Source organism: Condylura cristata, unplaced genomic scaffold, assembly GCF_000260355.1.
Source record: "Condylura cristata isolate star-nosed mole 26May11 unplaced genomic scaffold, ConCri1.0 scaffold00038, whole genome shotgun sequence".
In the NCBI taxonomy this organism is placed as follows: domain Eukaryota; kingdom Metazoa; phylum Chordata; class Mammalia; order Eulipotyphla; family Talpidae; genus Condylura; species Condylura cristata.
The window spans coordinates 1899001-1908834 of NW_004567139.1; the positions used below are offsets into that span (position 1 = coordinate 1899001).

The following is a 9834-nucleotide window of genomic DNA, read 5'->3' on the forward strand; positions in this document are numbered from 1 at the left end:
ATCTATCTATCTATCTATCTATCTATCTATCTATCTATCTATCTATCTATCTATCTATCTATCTATCTATCTATCTATCTATCTATCTATCTCCATGACCTAGCTCTCGGCACATGTGAATGTAACCCTATCTGGAAATAAGGTTTCTGCAGATGGAATTAAGGATCTCAGATGAAATCCTCCTGGGTTGAGGTTGGGCCCAAAATCTTGTCACAGCATCTATCCAAGAGAAAGAAGTGGGGATGTGACACACAGGGGTGCAGCCTCTGAAGGCAGAGTGGTGAGACTGGGTGGCCGGCCCTAAGCCCGGGGGCCCTGAGGGAGGCACACAGACACCAGAACTGGGGAAAGAGGCACCCCACTGATGCTCCCTGGGAGTCCTGCAAGGAAACACAGCCAACATCTCCACTTCTGACGTCTGGCCTCCAGAACAGGGAGCTCCTTGGTGTGTTCTAAGCGACCCAGTGTGTGGCCGCTGTAGGAAACGAACACCATGAGAACCACTCCCTGGGAGCGGGAGCTGAGCGAAGTCTGCAGAGACTAAGTTCTCAAAATGAGGAAAGCCCAGGGGCACATCCAGGTCTTTTATAAACCAAGTACTGATTAAGTTCTGTTTTGCTTTGTTTTCTCCTCCAGAGGCAAATTCTACAGCCTAAAGCAGGCCCAGAAAATTCCTTAAATAGGTAGTGTGATATATCCCTTCACTGTGTCTGTTGGATTTTAGTTTCCCGCCAGCACTACGCCCCGGGGTTTTTATCTTTCCAGGTGCTACCATTCTGCATCTCTGATCCTGGTGTCTGCCGCCCAGCGACTGGGATGACTGTGTCTAACAGTGTCATTGAGACCTGGGAGATGACGCACACTCTGGCCCTGCGGGCTTACTTGTTGGCAATGAGTACATCAAGGAGCAGTTTTGAATTCCGAGTGGAGAAAACTGGGGGGGATAGAGGCGGGAATCCAGCTCATAGAACCCCAACTCCATTTCCTCTCAGGCATGGAATTTAAGGGACAGGCAAGGAAAAGACGGTGGACGTTGGCTGTCTTCTCAAATTGTTTCTCTTCTCTCTGACAGTATCCAGGCCCGGCTTTGAAAAAGACAAATATGTACTTGTGATGACTGGCCAGGCCTAACCCAAAGCCCTGGGAGACTTATCAGGGCGAAAACAAATGGGGGAGATGGGGTGAAGTCGGGTGAACATCAGGCAAAGGCTGCTGCCTTGGGTGGGCTGTGAGGCGCCAGGCCCAGCAGGTTTGTGATCCATAGGCCAAATCTTCTTGCTGCACTAACGCAGAATTTCTCTCTCCTATGAAATCATCTCTGCAGTGACTGCTCGTTTACCTTCAGGGACACAGTTCCCAAGGAAAGGGGCTGCTTCCCACGGGGGTCTTTACAGCTTTGCCTGTGATTTCTTCTATGGGTCACAGAGGCTGGCATGCGGCCGCGGTTCGCACGGAGAGGGGGGCATTCCACAGGAATGGCCCTGAGTGAGCCTTCGCTCCTTCTGGCCCCCAGCCCCAGCGCGGCATGTCAGGCATGGTGGAGGAAGATGGGGCCTGCTGCTCAGGGCTTCTGCTTTGACTGGGCTGACACAGGGCTGGGGCGTCTCCCCCAAACAAGTAAACGTGGTTTAGCTTAGAACAGTGAGCGTCTCCTACCGCCCTCAGGATCCAGTCTCTAGGTTCCTCTGTAGAGCAGCGGTCCGAGGTACCCTGCACCCCGCTGGAATTCGTCGGCTCCTCCTGTGTAGCTCTCGTGGGCCAAGTTCTCTCCCTCAACGTCATCCCCTACGTTATTTTAAAAGCCTCCCAGAAGAATCACATTCCTAAGCAACCACATTTTCTGGAAGGAAGATGAAAAACATTGGCAATTTTCCACTCACGCTGAGATTTTTCCTGTGTGTCAAGGGTCAGGACTCCAGACGCCAGCTTCTTAATTTTAGCTGTTTAACCCACCGAATCAGGCAGGATCTATATGCAACTCTATAACCAGTTACCTCTTGCAACGAGAAGCCCTAACACCACGCGCATGTAGCCAAGATGGCCACCGCGCTTTCCGCGGCCTTCCTGTCGGGAAGGGAGGCGTTTCTGGCCTCCAGCGTCCAGGCCAGGAGCAGGAGGCCTTCTCAAGAGTTCCACCACCAGCTACAGAAACATCCCATACCCACTAAAAGACCTTCCAGCCCCGGGCTTCCAGAGCGTGTCAGGACTCAAAACAGTTTTTGTCTGGGAAAGTGAAGCTTATTTTTCCCTGCAGCAATGCTGTATTAGGGAAATGGAATTATGAGTCCCTCGTGTTGTCACGTTGGTGAGGAACACTGGTGATGCGGCCTGCGGCTCCGAGTGATGTCTGCCGCCCAAACTCACGGCAGGTGTCAGACGAGAGGCCCTCTCTCAGGACGCACTGCGCTGGACTTACGGCCTCTGCAGGGGTCCACTGCCAAGATCCCCGGGCCCAGCTCAGCCAGCTTGGGCTTCACACGCAGTGAAGGAAGAGAAGGACAGCCCTGCAGGGCGTTCAAGGAGCAGGGACGTTCGTGATGGGCGACGAGTTTACTCTCCAGGCCTTCGTCGGTGCCTCCCAAAGACAACGGTTCCAGGTGTCTGGTCTCTTGACTTCTGCACTTTAGTATGAACTGAGAACATCGCACGGACACAGCCTGGTGACCAGCGTGTCCCAGTCGGTCACTTTAGAGCAGTGGTTCTGAAAGGGGATGAGGGGATTTTACGTCCCTGCTCACCCCCCCCCCCACCTCCCAAGGGCATATGGCAATGTCTGGGAGCATTTTGAGTTGTGATGTCTGGGCGGGGGGTGAGGGGTAGGCGGATTAGGGGCATGACCTCTGCAATCTAGGGGGTGGAGGCCCAGCTCCCTAAGAGGTAAATAATGATCTGTCTGGCCCCTGATGCTGACAGTGCTGAGGCTAAGAAACTGGGTGCCAGCCACAGTGGATACAACCTTCTCACACCTTCCCAGCGCTCCCTAAATCACCACCAAGCTGATGAGGAGGACCCACCCCCACCCCCCAGCAGCATAAGCTGAATTGGTCCCCAGTTAAGAGACCTACTTCATAGAGTTTCCAGAACTGCAACCCTAACCGTCCCTCCATGAGGCGCTTCTGCTGTGTGACAGTCTGGGTTATCACAAATTCCACATGCTCCCTAATCTCACTTTGCAATTCCTGCTCTTTTGGGACTATTTTTTGGCCCCAGGAGTCAGCGAACATCATCAGGCCAAATGTGGTCTCAATGAAGTCTGATTGCACTTTCTTAGCAGTGAACAGCGTCGGCCCCCAACTGGAAATGGAGGGCTTAAACATTTCCAAAGAAAGGGCTCTGCATTTTCAAAACAGGGGTTTCTCCGGATTTTCTTCCATCCAGTGTGCATGAAACCCGTCACCGTGGATCATGTCATTTCCACTGCTCCGGGAAGGACATTCTGACCCTTTGTTTCTTCTTTGTACCCAAATCTGCCACTGGACGATTATTTGATATTGATCAATTGTTCCTACCTAGGCCCATGCACCGTGATTTCTGAGGCCTTTAAATTCCCTCTCCAGCAGCTGCTGTGATTTATTCGCTGACTCTTCTTAATGGCTGTCCTGGCAGATCTTTTAGGCCGGCTCTTAATGTAGTTCTTTAGAGGGCAGCAAGAGAGGGTGGAGTTTCCAGACAGAGCCCTCACCTGTGAGAGTCAGGGCTGCCTGGCTGCATCCCCGGGGAGCAACCTGACCCTGGCCCCCCACCTCCCCTCTCCCTCCTGAAAAGGACAGTTTGTGCTGGAGTTCTGGAAGCGGCCTGCTTGGTATGGCCCTCAGAGAGCTCTACTCGGACAGCAAAGGGTGATGTGGCCAGCACCAGAGGTCAGGGGACAGGTGTCACATCATCGGTCAGGGGCGAGGCAGAACCAAGGTGGGGAACACTGGCTGGAGTGCTGAGACCCCCCACAGAAGCCTCCACACTGCTTCTTTCATTCCCCTCAGGAGTGGGAGAGGGGCAGAAGAGAGGGGCTCTCCTCACGTGAAGCCCTAAGTGTTGCGATGGTGTGGACTGAAATGCATGAAGACTGACATACTCTGTTGTGCGCATTTCCCCCTTTTCTAAAAAATTGCATACTTTTCCTTTTATTTTTTCCATCTATTTCTGGATCTATAATCCTATTTATTAATAAATGAATACAGTACAGATGAGAGAGCGATTTGCACAGACTCTAATACTATCTATGCCTAAAGCATGTAACGTTCTGTTATAGATTACGGCTCCTGGCACCATCGCTTCCGACTAAAGTGCAAGTCGCACCAGGACAGGAGCGTGGAACAAAGGTGCCGGTGCACAGCAGGAGTGCAATTAATATTTTCCGAATGAATGAAGGCCATCGCTGGTAATTCAGAAGTCAATTTCACAACCACAAAGCGTCTCAAAATAGCTTTTCAGCCAGAATCTCAGGCTCTGACACTTTCTGACCTGTTGGCTGGTGGTGGCCCCTCAAAGCCGCACAAGTCTGTACACTAAGCTCGCGATTTGGGGGAGATCTAGGAAATGGGACTGAGTTGCTTGGGCCTGTGAAAGAGAAACCCAGGCCCTGGAAGCCAGGCTCTGCCCAGATGCTAGAGGCCTGCTGGTGGAAGGTGTGTCCTCTCTTGCTCAGGGGCCTGAGAACCAGAAGAGGTTGTTCTGGAAGGTAAGAGCCACGCAGGGTGAGCAACATTGTTCTCTTTGTGCAAATCAATTCAGGCATTAGGCAGAATCACCGTTAGAAGCTGGCAACCCTTCCTGACTGGCAGCTGCCAGCACAGCCGACTTGATCCAGCAGCCGTGGTGGGGAAGAACATGACACTTCATGACTGAAAAACAAGCCTAAAAATAGGCTCCATCTTTTCTCTAATGCCCCTCCACCCCTCCCCCGACCCCCTCCGCTCATGGGCTTCAGTGGGAAGAGACTGGAAAGAGGCTACAGATGATGGGATAATCAAAGGGGACAAAAGAAAAGTCCCACCCTCGTATGATTTGGGGTGACAGCTTTTATTTAGAGTCACTATTACAGACTTTGATTAGCATCTTGCCTCCTTTCCCTGGATACCGGTTGACATCAGGATTTTTTTTTCTTGATTTAAATTTTTTTATATAATATAATACTTTATTTTTACATCATTTTGTGCCTTTTTCCACATCAGTTGTAATCCCCGTGGGCTTCCCATCACCGAATCACCTCTGTGCCATCACCATAGTTGAAATCAGGATTTTTAAAGACAAGAAATACCAGTTATTTGGATAACTGAACTGGATTAAAGACTCTAGGCCAATCACCAAATATACTAATGCATTAGCATGAATGCAGCACTCCAGATGTGTTAGGTGACCCCTCAGTATGTCAGATCCTGTAGGAAGGGTCCGGAGCAGCCCCACAAATCCTGGGACATCAGAGGCAAGTACCAAAATGGTGAATGACATTTTTTTTTTAAAGATGTATTTATTTGTACATACAGAACTGGGGTACAGGCCAGAGGCTCTGGGGCGGTGAGAGGCTTCACCAGAGACAGAGTGGGGAGCAAAACAGACAGATCGACGAAGTACACTGCTGAGGGGAGCAGCGGGCCGGTCAGGAGAGGTCTGCCACGCCATGTGGTCACCTCCGGGGCAGGCGGGAATCAAACTCATGCTGAAGTGGCTTTAGCTTCTCAGTGCTGTGCTTTAACCCGCTGCGCCACCGGGGAGGGCCCAAATGACATTTTTTAAAGACACCATCCCCCATTAAAAACGGGCAAAGGGGGCCCTCCCCGGTGGTGCAGTGGGTTAAAGCACGGCACTATGAAGCAATCCACAGCCACTGCAGCACGAGTTCCATCCCTGGCCAGGGAGCTGACCCGCATGGCGCAGCACACCTCTCCTGACCCACCTGCTGCTCCCTTCTGCAGTGTGTTTCAGTAGATACACCTGTTCTGCTCCCCACTCTGTCTCTGGTGAATCCTCTCACCTCCTGCACCTCCGGCCTGTACCCCAGTTCTGTGTGCACAAATACATCTTTTTTAAAAAATGGGCTAAGGAATTTAATAGCTTTGTCTCCAAAGACCTACAAATCGCCAATGAGCCCATGAAAAGATGCTTGTCATCACTTGCCACATAAAAGCCACCACAAGACACATCTTCACCGCGTCTTGCCTTCACTTCCTTGTGTCTACTGGTATACTGCCACTAGCGAGTGGCGATGATGGAGAAGAATCGAAACCTTCATCTGCTGCCGGTGGGGCTGGAAAATGGTGCACTGGCTCTGGAAACACCTCCCCCGCACACTGGCAGCCCAGCATGGACTGGGAACTCAGTGTGATGCTTGCGTTTAGGACTTTGGCACAAATGGTTGAAAGAAAAAAGGGACAATTGGGACCGACCAGTGGCAACCGCGGTGTTGATGACTGCGGGCAGCTGAGGTTGGAAGATGACGCTACTGGTTCCACCTACAGGGAATTGTCATTCCTGCTGGTGGAACTGCCTTGATAGCTGCCCATTCTCAAGCCTCTGGATAATTCTGTGAGCGGCAAACAGCCTTCACGAAATGTCCTTTTTGCTTGTGATGAACCCAGAGAGTGGGACTTGGCTACACAGATGCTGAATATTTCTAGAGCCTGTGATGGTGCTTCGGGAAATAAACCAATCCCACAGTTCCTGAGTGTGATATGGCTTCCTCTATCTACTCATTTTGGGAAGAGCGTTTCTCACTTTGCCAACTCATGAACGAGAGCTGTAGGATGGTGGCATCTCTCTGTGGAGATGACTAAATGCACCTTGGCCACAGCCAGCCCAGCTCTCAGGTACCACGTCCCTGTGGCCAGTGAAGGCGCTGGAGGCCCGCTAGTGGTTTTGCTTGTCTATGAGACCTGTGCTTATACTTTTGCAGAAGTGCTAAGAGCTTTTTGTGTGATAAAAGGACAGACCTTGTTTAGATCTGTTACTCATTTAAGTGTGCTGGGGGAGAGGCAGACCATCTGTGAAACACACTTGAGCCTCAACATTAGGGTTGAAAAGGCTCTGAAAGATGGTCCGCTTTAAGCACTGATTGCATGTTTGGATCTGTTTGAAGGCAGCGGGTCATGCTCGGTCAGCCCCAGAGTTGACAAGGCACCTGCTGTGTCCTCAGATGGGGTGGGCTCCGAGGCTTTTTCTGTAGATGTAGAAGCTCAAGCCTTCCTCCCATGGCTCCTGGTCCCATGATCCTCCCAAGGTCTTAGACAACACAAATCCCCTACTGAATTCCATGTCATCTACCCACGCCCATCTTTTCTATGTTAAATAAAATAGTTAAATAAATAAAATAGTTAAATAAAGTTAAAGTTAAATAAAATAGCAACATAGTTACTATGTTGCTTTAGTTTTTCTTCATATCACTTGGGTTTCTAGTTCCTTCAAGTTATAATTTTGTCTGTGTTCATTTAAAAGGTGCCATTCAGTGCACTGGACTATGGTGATGGCACATGGGTGATTTGGTGAAAACCCAAGGGGATTGCAACTGAGATGGGAAAATACACAAAAATATGTAAAAATAAACTAATATAATAAAAAAAAGTTAAAAAAAAAAAGGGTGCCATTCAGAAACAGAAAGAATACTCCAGGTATTTATGACTAGTGGAAAGCTGAGCAAGGTTATCAGTGCTTGGTTTAGCATTTTATTTCTACGGATGCAGCTTAAGGTTGTTTGCACTGTGTGCTTACATGTAAGTAGTATAGAGTTATATTGTACATATAAATACAGTTATATATAATATAGTTATCAATAACAAAATTACTATTTCTTTCTAAGATTCTGCTGTATCATCCAATACCTGTATAATTGGTACTTCTGAGTCCAGAGACGTAACTTGCATCGCCCCCATTTAATTTCATCTTGTTAGAAGGTGGCCTGCAGTTTCGAACTATGGAAGGTTTTTCTGAAGCTTTCTTCAACAGTCTTTCAAAATCACTATTGTTTTTTTTTTGCTGTGGGTCTTACAAGAGTTAGATAGGTGCTGGGTATCAGTTAGAAGAAAATTCTATCGGGTGAAGTTCAAATGCTTAAACCAGAATTCCTCTTTTAGTTGATGCTGTCTGTTAGTTTATTAAATCCACCTAATTTGGACAGCAACCACGTTGTGTTTCTCCACCCAATTACTTCAAAAATATTTTTTCAATTATGGAGAATGTGAAATATGTAAAAAAAAATTGAGGGAAAGAGAACAGACATTCCTGTAACTACTACTCAAAATTGTTTAAAAATGTAGACAATTTTATTTTTAAATTGGAGCCTAACAAATCATTTTTTGGTGTATAGTTCTATGAATTTTAATATTATCACTCAGGTTTGAAAAATTAATATTTTGCTGTATTTGTGATTTATCTTTTTCCTTTTAAAAAACAACAAAAATGAAATGGCAAACAGCTACAATAAGTCAAGTGGTAGCCTCTTGACTTAGGGTGATTTCTCCATGTTTTTATACTTTTTCTACACATGTAATATTTGTAAACAACGTACAAAACTGTAGTAGTGTTGTGTGTAGTAGTGTTGTGTATACTTAAAAGCTTAGTATAAATGTTTGTGTGTGTGTATATGTATATTTGCATGCTTTATTTTTTGCAAAAGACACATTATGCTATATTTTTAAAATCTATCAGAATATATCTGGTTCATTCATTTTAACTGCTGAGGAATTTTCCATAATCTGCTATAGCGTAACACACTCCCACTCCCAGGTATTTAGATTGATTGCATTCATTTCCCATTGTATACAGTGTTAAGAATAATCTCCTGTACATCTCCTTGTGTAAGATCTTCTCTAGGAATCTACCCACAAACAGAACTGTTAGATGAAAAAAGGTACACATATTTTCTAATTACTGCCAACTGCCCGCCTTTGTACCTCTTTCCAACACTGGAAATGGGTTGTTTTCCTACATCCTTGTCAATCCTGGTAGCATACCCAGTTTTCAAATTAACAGCAAATTATCTGTAATAGTTAACATTACATATTTAGATACTAGTCCTTGGTCTATATGTGTACTGCAAATGGGCTTCTTCCAGGAAGAAGCTATTCTTTTAGCTTATTGTCTTTTGCTATGCAATGGTTGTTTTCTTTTAATAGCCTGTGTCTTTTGCTATACAGAGACTCTGAACCTGAATGTAATAACACCAATCAGTTCGTTTCTTTCTTTCTTTTTTGATACCACCCAACTTTCCAAACTATAAAGATGTTTATCTATTCCCCACCCCCACGTTTAGTTCTTCAGTCAATTTGGAATTTATTTTTGTGTATGGCATTAGGTGGGGGTTTAATAGTTCTCTTAATTCAAACCCAAACTTCCCAATATCACATATTGAAAAATTTAAATTTCCCTTCCTAATTTCTTATGTCCAAGTGTTAAATACCCAGAACTGAATGTATCTGGGGACAACTTTTTCCATGGTTTTGCTTGTTTGCTTATCTGCTCATCTTGTTCTAGTATCCCAAAGTTCTAGCTAGTATAATTTTATGAAAAGCCTCAATACCAGGTATAGTAAGTCCTTACTACTTATTCAACTTTTTCAGAATTGTATGATTTTTAGGGCTATTGTCTCAAAGTTTACTTTTTTTATAGATTTATTTATTTATGCATACAGAACTGGGGTACAGGCCAGAGGTGCAGAGGTGGGAATGGATTCACCAGAGACAGAGTGGGGAGCAGAACAGGCCGAATGACCAAGCACACTGCTGAGGGGAGCAGCTGGTGAGACAGGAGAGGCCTGCTGTGCCCTGTGGGCCACCTCGGGGGCCAGAGGTTGAACTCGCACTGAAATGGCTGTGGCTAGCTTGCAGTGCGGAGCTTTAACCCACC

The 9834-nt window shown here is 46.9% G+C and overlaps 1 protein-coding gene across 3 annotated transcripts in view; it reads right to left on the bottom strand.

Annotated features, from left to right (window-relative positions):
* Nucleotides 1-9834, bottom strand: part of PITPNC1 (phosphatidylinositol transfer protein, cytoplasmic 1) — a 239540-nt gene that overhangs the window by 108205 nt on the left and 121501 nt on the right. The window lies entirely within an intron of this gene.